Source organism: Oreochromis aureus, linkage group 8 (genome assembly GCF_013358895.1).
Source record: "Oreochromis aureus strain Israel breed Guangdong linkage group 8, ZZ_aureus, whole genome shotgun sequence".
Classification (NCBI taxonomy): domain Eukaryota; kingdom Metazoa; phylum Chordata; class Actinopteri; order Cichliformes; family Cichlidae; genus Oreochromis; species Oreochromis aureus.
In genome coordinates this window covers 8,867,071-8,877,482 of record NC_052949.1, presented here as the reverse complement: position 1 = coordinate 8,877,482, position 10,412 = coordinate 8,867,071, and positions in this window count along the sequence as shown.

Sequence of the window (10,412 nt, the reverse complement as noted above, 5' to 3'; positions counted from 1 at the left end):
TCCTTTTTAAAAATTCAGTGCTGCTCAGCGAGCATCACAGAATCACATACAATCGTCCACTCTATTCTCGTAATTGTTTGATAAATGAGAATCGTTTGACCGTATTTATGAAATTTAAAAAAAGGATAAGATATGGGATCAGATCTTTTTTCTGCAACCCATTGTGTCTGTATGATAGAAGAGAAAAGTTTCTTCAATTAAAATTGAATGTGGGAGCTAGAGCGTGAAATGGAACATGGGTCTGAAGTGCCTTGGCAGCTCGGTCACAGTTAAAGATAGAGACCATCTTCACCACTGGGTACCGAAGCTCTGAAAACATCTCTTTAAAAATAAATTCCTTTGTTAAGTTTGATACTGAATGATCACGAAGCTTCTAGGAGGTCATCCTTCAGAGTGGATTAGTGGTGTTTATGAGTTTGTTGATGAAAGACTGAACAAGTTTTCAGAGATGATGTTTCTCCTTAAGTTTTTGCAAAACTGTTACTTCTTCTACTTCGACTATAAGAGGCACATTTTGAGGTAAAGCATCAGTTTTTCTGATAAAGATAAGTCTCACATCGCTGGTTTTCTCCAATTTAGATATTTAGACACAGAGTGATGCAGTCGACTGCCTCAGCAAACACCTTGGTTGTCTCCTTACTGTGGAAGAGCAGTTTTGCTTTCAGGCTCTTTCCTGTTATCCAAAATCCTCTCCCATTCCCTATACATGAGCAAAAACATCCACAGTTCAACTGTTTGTTCTAAATTAACTTGTACATTTTGGTGCTGGACTTTCAATTCCCCTTTGACTGCAACAGTTTATTACAATCCTCAAAAAGATTGTTTTGCTTGAGAAAATTTATGCGAAACACATGCGCATAGGCCTATAAAAACAAGCCATGCTTCTATTCTACTCATTTCCAATTACACTGAATGAAACAACATACATTTGCAGAAAACCAACGAATAGTCGTAAATTTAGCAAAATTAGCATGTACCACAGACTCCATGAAAATCTGTACTTTGTGGCACAGTTTACTCAACTGGTGTTGTGGTAGTCACATCAATGGGAGTAATATGCTGTCATGTTGAACTACAAACTTCTAGGTAAGAGAACTACAGCTGTGAGCACAAATTCACCTTTTCCTATAAACCTGTATGTAAGTAGAATGGATGTAATCACCACGAAATTGCCAAAAGCTGTAGTTCTTCTAATAACAATGTGAAGCTGGTTAGATATTTTACATGGGACAAAAACAGTCTGGTGACTTTAGACATGGGAGTTCATGTGGACTGACTTGATTTTGCAACCAGCTTTACGTCGTTATTAGAAGAACTACATCTTTTGGTGATGTCATGGTGATTACATCTGTACAGACTGTTTTTGCCCCATATAAATATGCATTTACATATTTTACATGGGACAAAAACAGTCTGAGGGCTTACCGACATGGGTTTTGGAACCATCGTCAAGTTGCTGTCAATTGCTGTCAGTTGAGGAACATCTGACACTTGTTCGTCAATTTAAATTTTAATCCCCAGATGTTGATGCTTATGTCTAGGCCACACACATGTCAATCGCCAGCTCAACTTTACCCCTAACAATACCCCAAGATACTTAAACTTCTTTGAGAAATGTCATTTCTAAGAGACAGAAGAAAAACCATGGTCAAGCTGTAAATATGGACATACAAGGCGCTCATAAAATACCGGGGAGCTTGGCCGTTAACGCTCTTTCCCTACCCATGACATCTGTAGGCCTTTTGCTATAAACCATGAATGCAGAAACATCTGGAATTTGTGGAAGTATTTTGCTTCAATGGATGACCCCTTAAATTATATATATTATTCTCAATAGTAACACTTATTTTTTAGGAAAAGACTACTTGCTATAATTAGATGATATAAAGACTTTTTATATTAAGTGCGCATGGAAAAAGTTGTAAATGCAGAAACTGACTGAAATGGGATCGTCTGCATAAATGACAAAAATAGCAAAATGAAGGAAAGCAGAAAATATTAAGTGGGACAGCAAATGTTTTCTTGTTGCCTCCTGTTACCCACTGTCCAGGGACAATTTAACGTTGAAACAAATGCTGCATGTCTGTAGAGTGAGCGGAACACATGAGAGGTTAGAAGAGACTTTTTGTGTCCCCGAGACTGTGTGTGTGTGTGTGTGTGTGTGTGAGTTTGCTTGTGTCAAAATTGGGGACTCCTCTCCCTTTGGGGACCAAAACCACCGTCCCCAATTAATTTACCTCTAACAGCGTTCAGCATGCTCTAAAACATATTTTAATCCAAAAATCTCACCTGTCCCCAAAAGTGACATTTGTTAGATTTTTTGTGTATGTGTATGACATTGCCCCCAAAATTTTTCACAATCTGTGTATAACTCTATGTTGCCCCTAGTGGAAGTGTGTGAAATTGCAAAAATTTCCCATGTCCCCAATAGTGATGGGTCGTTCGCGAACAAAATGGCTCTTAGAGCCGGATCTTTGACGTGAACGACGCGAGCCGGCTCCTTATCGCGAGCTGTCACGTGGGGTTTTTTTGTTTTTTTCTTTCTCTCAGCCTCTCACACTTTTTTTCTGCTTCACTCAGCATGCGAGCCTTGTGCTTTACGCTGGGCAGAGGGGGGAGGGGCGGTAGTTACACTCAGTAGCACAGGAACAGAGCCAGAGGGAGAGAAAGAAAGCCAGGGACAACAACGTCACATTAGAAAGGTATAGTAATCATCCACAACTATTTTCAGTTGCAGATGATAAAGGATTCAGAAAGTTTATTCATGCAGGCCCATATGACAGAGAATGTGCATCTTCTTTTTGTTTTCATATTTTAATTTATATTTAATTGTGTTGTGGTTTGCAGCGTTTTGTGTTGTTTCACTTTAAATTTGTAAAAGGAAAAAGCTGAAAACTTAAATAGTTAAAAGTTGAAATGTGAATAGTTGATTTTTGTATTATATGATTTATTTATTACATTTTATGTGGAGTGAATAAATAAAAGTATATTTACGGTGGCCCCTAGAGACAAAGCACATACAAACTTCAAATCACGTACAAACCCTGAAGCACGTACAAACTCCAAAACACGTAAAAACACGTACAAACTCCAAAACACGTAAAAACTCCAAAACACGTAAAAACACGTACAAACTCCAAAACACGTAAAAACTCCAAAACACGTAAAAACACGTACAAACTCCGAAGCACATAAAAATTCAAAACACGTACAAAAGACAACAGAAGTGCTCCAGGATGCTCGGCGCAGTGTTGAGCTTTTGTTACCTAGTGGCTACACAAGCCAGCAAGTACCAACGACTGGATTTGGTGTGTGGTAGTAACAGGTAAATGAACATTGTTTTTAAATTATGTGAATATATATGAGTGCCTGTGTATAAATACACAAACAATACACACATGCTTTCAATTGTGTAATTTAAGTGATCTAGTAGCTCTGCTTTGGAAGTTCAGTTCATGCTAGAAATGTGTTTTGGAGTTTGTACGTGTTTTGTCTAAACATATATAAATAAAACCACTTTTTTTATGTTATTAATTCCTTTTGTGCATAATTTTATATTATTGTTAATAATAAATTAATTAAAGCAACAAAACAACCTGAAGAGCCGGTTCGGAGCCGAAAGAGCCGGCTCTCTTTAGTGAGCCGAACCGAAAGAGCCGGATCTCTAAAAAGAGCCGGAAATCCCATCACTAGTAAGGAGAGCTGTATAGCAAATAAATTCTTTTGTTCCACTACACTTGCCTTGGTCCATCTCACTGTGTTTCCAGCCGCTAAGGGCCGCCTTGTTACATGCAGCTTGACATAAATTACTCTAAATTCTTGATACTTGTATTGCAACATATTTAAGATGTTTCTTGAATTTCTGTTGAATGGTGATAAAACTTAATTCTCACCAAAGTCTCTTTAAGAGCTGATCAAAAACTGTGTAAGACTATGGTCATTAGATATGGATCATGACAGAAAAAAAATTATATCCTGGATACAAGCGGGAAAGATTAGCTTCTGTAGCGTGGTTGGACTGGGCCTTAGAGATATGTGCAGAGCTTGACTCAAGTCAAATTTAAAGTCAGCTTTATTGTGAAAACCCATATGTACAGATGATGTACACAGGAATTTTAAATTGTAATGCTCCCACGGTCTTCAGTGTACAGTGAACAACTTAAAGATAAAAACAAAACAAAAGTCCTATGTACAACACAATACAATAAACACTAGTGTCATACAATCAGAGTGCTTTCGGGCAAGAGTTTGTGTGCAAGTAGGGGTGGGGCAGTCAGTCAAAGGGCGATGTTTAGAGTTTTGTATGTCGGTCGGGTGGGGGGGATCAGAGGAAAGAGATGAACGCAGGTCTGGAGTTTGTGTGTGTGAGAGTCAAGAGGGACAGAGCAGGGACAGCCTAAAGGTAGGGGAGGTGAGGTAAGACCTCTATGTCACCATAGGCCTTGATCGCAGCCATCGAGGTGTGTGCCGGGAAGCAGCAGCATGTAGAGCAGCTTTAAAGGTATGAAAAGTGATTAAAACTTTTTTAGTTTCTTATACCTGTATCTTACGGTTTCTGCTGAAAAGTTTCACCATTGTCTGTTTGAATGTAAGAAAGTTATTTAGTAATAAATGCTAATATTGGTTTGCTAGATGTGCCCTTGATAATTTTGAAAAAAAAAAGGCTTTAGCTAATTAACCTGAAAAAGCTAGCCAAGAATAAATTACACATTCAGAGCTGTCTTGGATTAGAAATCAAGGGATGTTTGAATGAACCAAACTTTCAATATTTTAGGGGATTTCAATTTTTTTCTGCTTTTATGATTCTAAAATAAAAATGGACATTTATTAGCAACCTTAAGTTTTTCATGTGCAAGCTAACAATGAGGATTAGCTTGTTAATTAAGAGAGGCTAATGAAACGGAAAAATTAAATAAGCTTCATAAAAAGGAATGTTATGTTATTTGTTTAATTTATTTTTTTATTATTCTAAAACAAAGAAACATAAATAAGCTGCAGGATTTTGAATGTCCCCATTTAGGTTAAAGTGGAGTGTATTTGTGTTAGAAACGTCCCCAAAAGTCATAAGAATATGGTTGGATATGGTTTTGTATTTTTTTTAAATGGTATCATGTCCCTATTTTCTGTATAAATCTACCCATGAAGTTGGAGAACAATTTATCAATGATCCCCACACTCAAGCAAGGGTTATGTTAAAAAAAAACCTTCATTATGTCTAAGATTTAAAAATACGGAACAAATACCAATCAGAATTAGGACTAAGATAAAGAAATCTATCTGAAAAGTAGTTACACATACCTTAACATATGCAGATGTTTAATAATCAGAGTTCATTGTATTTACCAGTTCCCTAAGGAAAGTTTCCCATTGAATGTCCCCATTTGGGTTAAAGCGGAGTATATTTGTGTTAGAAACGTCCCCAAAAGTCATAACTATATGGTATACTAATGACTATAGTTGGATATGTTTTTGTATTGTTTTTTTTTAAAAATAGTGTCATGTCCCTTTTTCTGTATAACTCCATACATGAAGTTCGAGAACAATTTATCAATGATCACCCCACTCAAGTAAGTATTATGTTGTAAAACCCTTCATTATATCTAAGATTTGGAAATATAAAACAAATACCAATCAGAATGAGGACTAAGATAAAGCAATCCATCCCCCAAATCATTACACATACTTTAACATAAGTAAATATTTAATAATCAGCATATCAGTAACTTTTTTAGACCATTCAGTTTTAAAAAATTATTTAAGGTCTTGAGGGGCTGCTTTCCATTTAGTGTTACCAGCATATTTTACCAAAATATCTCTACAAATAGGAGACTGAAATAGGAGAAATGATAAATAATATAGTAGTCTTTGGTTTCTTTGTTAGAGTTCTGTCTTTTTGTTTTTGTCTCTGTGTAATCCTTGGTTGCTGTCTCCCCTGTCTGCTATATCCACTCAGTGTCTGTCTGCCCTGGTCCCATGTCTCTCTGTTGTAGTGCCTGCCTGTGAGTCTGTGTCTGTAAGTTCAGTCTGTGTTATGTTTCCTGTTTTACTTTGAAAGTCCGTGTCTTATGTTAATGTATCTGGTTTTGCTTCCCCTGTTTCGTTAGGCCTGATTTGCCCCAGCTGTGTTTCCCTCCTGTTACTCATTCCCTGATTGCTCCCTCTGTGTATTTAAGCCGTGTTTCTTTGTGTCTGTGGCCATTTCTCAATATGCGTACTTGTGTTCTCGTGTACTCGTGATACGTCATCAGTCGGAGACCAAGTACTGTTCCAATTCGAAGTATGCATCAAACCGAGAACGCGAAAAAGTCCCGGATGTGTTCTCGCTCCGCCTGTTTTATCGAGCATGCATCGGTGGTGACTTGTGTGGACTTGGTACAGCTAAATATCCCAGAATGCATTTCGTCTGAAACTCAGACAAAGGCCGTTTCTCAATTCTCAAGTACGTGAGTACGTAGTCGCGTTCTCGGCGAGTCCGTACTCCCGTGCGTTCTTGGCCAGTACGTACTCGCCGAGAACGCGAGTACGTACTCACGTACTTGAGAATTGAGAAACGGCATGTGTCACGATCTACCCTCATCTTGCTGTGTGTTCTGTCCGTTTGCCACTGTAAGTTTATTTTGTATTCCTGGATTTGTTACTTTTTGAGTTTAGCATTAAAGCTGCACACAGCCTACACATGACAGTAAGGTCCCCAAAACTGACATGAAATAACTTGTGTATGTGTGTGCTGCTGAAGACCCCAAATGGAAGTAAGGTCCCCAAAAGTGGCATAAGATAGTTTATCTGTGTATCGCTGAAGACCCCAAAGGGGACATTAAACATTCCCAGTCCCCAATGGGAAGGTAAAAATACTGTCTGGACAAATGTTGCTTAAAATGAAAATCTCAAGTGATTTGTTATTTCTGTGGTCTTGGAGGAGTAAAACTCAGTTGCCAGCTTGCTTCTAAACCATACAGAAAGTGGTGTCCCCAAAGGGTGGGAGTTAAGACATCCGACCCCAAATGGGACTTAAGCGAGTATACATGTGTGTGTGTGTGGCAGTAGTGGTATGAGAGGATATGACAGGTCAGTGCAGTACTGTGCTGTGTAGAAGGGGAGAATCGACCTTGTCTGTTTTATTGAATTAAAGTTTTCGTTTCAGAATAAAACATGAGGGAGAATATAAGGTCAGTAACATTTTCATGAGCTTAATCTGGTACTACAACTTGCGCTTTATATTGTTGATACAGGCAAACTGAGGCCAATTATGTGTTGTCATAGTACAGCCTTGTTTAAACAGTAGTAAGAGTTGTAGAGTTTCTGTTAAAGCTGGTGCCAGTGTTACATTCAGGGAAATGTTAGAGGTGTTTCTGCATTGTTCACGTTGTTATCACACAATTTAATTTATGAAACAAGTAATTCTTGCTTATTTCTACCACCTGAGCTATTTTAGTTGTACGTTTTTCTAGCATACTCATGTGAAAACACCACAATACCATCAATTCCCAAAAGGAAAGCATGTAGCACTCTCTCTCCTCCTCCACACTGTGTGTATACGTACTAACAAGATGCTACCTTGAAAACACTACAGTATAAAAGGGGCTTGAAATAGGAACAAACTAAGACTAAAGCATTTGCATTGGTAAAAATGCCACAGCGATACAATTGAAGGGTGTTGTTTAAGGCTACACAGAGGGTCAAACACATTTGTAATGTGTGGATGAGCTGCCACAGAGCAGCACTACCGGGAGACTGGCTATATTTGCAGGAACAGGAGTCAAGCGAGATCACAGGGTGATCACAGGCTGGCAAGGGGGATGTGAGAGTGGAGCAGAGGAAAAGCTGCAGGGTAGGGGATTGGAGAGAAAATACACTTTTAGACCTAACTGATTCAACTGCTTGTTATTTAATAGATATTAAATAAAAAGGGCAAACATTGTGACAGTGTTACTTGTGTTAACTTAAATATTAATATTGAACTATCATTAAAACCCCTGGTGAGCTCCAGAAGCTAACGCTGGGGGATAAATAGCTTATCATTTAGATCGCTAGTACTCTGACAATGTATTTAATGTAAAAAGTGGTTATGTATATATGCAGCTGACATTAACTGACTTAGTATGTGATACTCATACAGCACCACAGACAAGCTTTTCATGCTTGTGCAAATTTCAAGTTCCTTTCTTCCCTTTTTAGCACTTGAAGTGTTTGCACACAAGGGTACAAATAACACCATCTTCACCACGCTGCCGAAGCCAGCTGAGATGTGGCAGTGTATTCAGCTGCTTATCTGTGGCAGCTCTGCTTTCTTCGGGCTGCTCGCAGCCAAAACATTTCCAAAACTGTCAGATATTAGAACTCTGAGCCTGATCACACACTCACACAAATATGTGTGGAATGGCATCAGTATTCCCTCGAGGTGAGAGAAGTCAGCTTATCAACAGCTGAGGTGACTTTATCTGCTGGAAGTTTGGAGAAACTGCCACTGTAAAAGTTCCTGCAACAGCAGATGCAGAAGTGTGACTTTACATCGCAGCATGACCGTGACAAAGGGCGTTCTTGATTTTCACGACTTTTCCTGCTGATTCAGCCTGGTAGGTAAGTAAGTATTAAGTAGGTAAGTAAGTAAGTAACTAACTAAGTAAGTAAGTAACTAAGTAAGTAAGTAAGTAATAATTCATTTCAGTGTAGAAAGTTTCTTTTATTTATCATTTATGTTTGTGAGATTCTCTGAAGGCAATGCTTCACCCAGGCAGGGAAGAAAACTGGACTTGTAAATGAATCCGAAAGAGTGTTTAGACTTAAAGAAATGGATGTTGTAAAGTTGGTTTTCTTAACCATGGAAATAATTCTGTCATCATCCACATTAACTGTCTTCTGGGGTCTTTACTGAGTTACTGAGCTGCCCAGAGCCCTGAGCTGTAATTCTTCTCTTTTAAGAATGCAGTTTTTGTAATCTCTCATGCAAGTTTTTTTTTTTTTTTTTTTTTTCAGCCTAATGATGGCCTGCTTAACTTGCATAGGCATTTCTTTGGACCTCACAATTAGTGTTCCAGTCAAAAGCTAAAAAAAACACAAGCTCAAAAATTAGAATCACTTCAAGTCTTTTATTTATTGAACCTGTTATGGAATAATCAGGGAAACAGACTCACATGTGCATGGAGCTAATAATCAAACTAGTCAACTGTCCGATTACTTTTAAAACCTCTGAAAATGGGGGGGATCAATCTTGAAATCTTCTTCTGTATTCACATGGTCACTGATTGATTTAAAAGAGAAAAAAATTACAAAAGCTGTGTAACTGTCCAAAACATTATTGTGCGTTTCCATTAACTGCCTTCAGACTGTGGTGGCTGATCAGTTTTCTGGACAGTGTAACTTCACCTGCTCTCAGTCAGACAAACAAACACAACTGGTTCATGGTTAAAAACGTCCAAAGGTTCCCTTTAATCTCAACAAATATTCTGAAAATGTCACATGAAATATTTGTATTTAAGAAGGCAAAAGAAAAAAACAAAAATAGTCAGAATGTAAAAAAGGCACATTTTGGGGAGAAGAATATGCACATTGTCTCTGCTTTAGGTAGAAATTTTGCCACTGAAGACACAGCGTTCTCTAACTGGGGACAACAAACAGCCAACAAATAGCCAAAATGACTGACAGGCATCCAAAAACTACATCAGAAATTGTAAAAAATAAAATATCTAATAACATAGCGGGAGTGTTAAACAGTAGCTCCTCTCGCCAGATGACCCTTGAGTGTTTTCACACATCATAGCAAACACAAAGCAGAACTGGAAGATCTACATAGCGGGCTTGACTACTCAGACTCTCTCACACACACACACACAGTCATAGGGAGTTCATTTTCTACAGGCCTGCCCCACAGTGGCCTCTTCTCAGACGTTCTCTGCATTCACTCTCTGTTCACTCACGATCTTCTAAAAAACTGTCATGTTAAAGTCAGCAACTTTACAAACTGATAAATAGAGCTGTGGCTTGTCTAACATGAGAATAAATATATTCTTTAGGTTTTTTCTCATTTTCAGGGTGACGAGTAGTTATGTCATTTTTTTCCCCAGTGCATTTACTTCTCTTAACAATATTATGAAATTTAATTAAAAAATTAGTGAACTCACATCCACTGAATACATCGTTCACTGAGTAATATAAAGAGTTTCAGTTTGCTACACGGGTTTTATCTATCGCAGCACATCTCAGCCTCTGATGCTTTAAACTCATTCAGCTATTTCAGCTTCCCCCCCCCCCCCACTACATTTTCCCTTCTTACAGCATGAAGTAACTTAACATTTCATCTCTGAAATCACTGTACAGTTTGGAGAGATTTCTGCACTCCATTACAATCAAACTGAAGCTCTTAGAGAAATTGCAGTTTTATGCTGGAAAGCTCTCTGAGGCCGACTTAGACATCA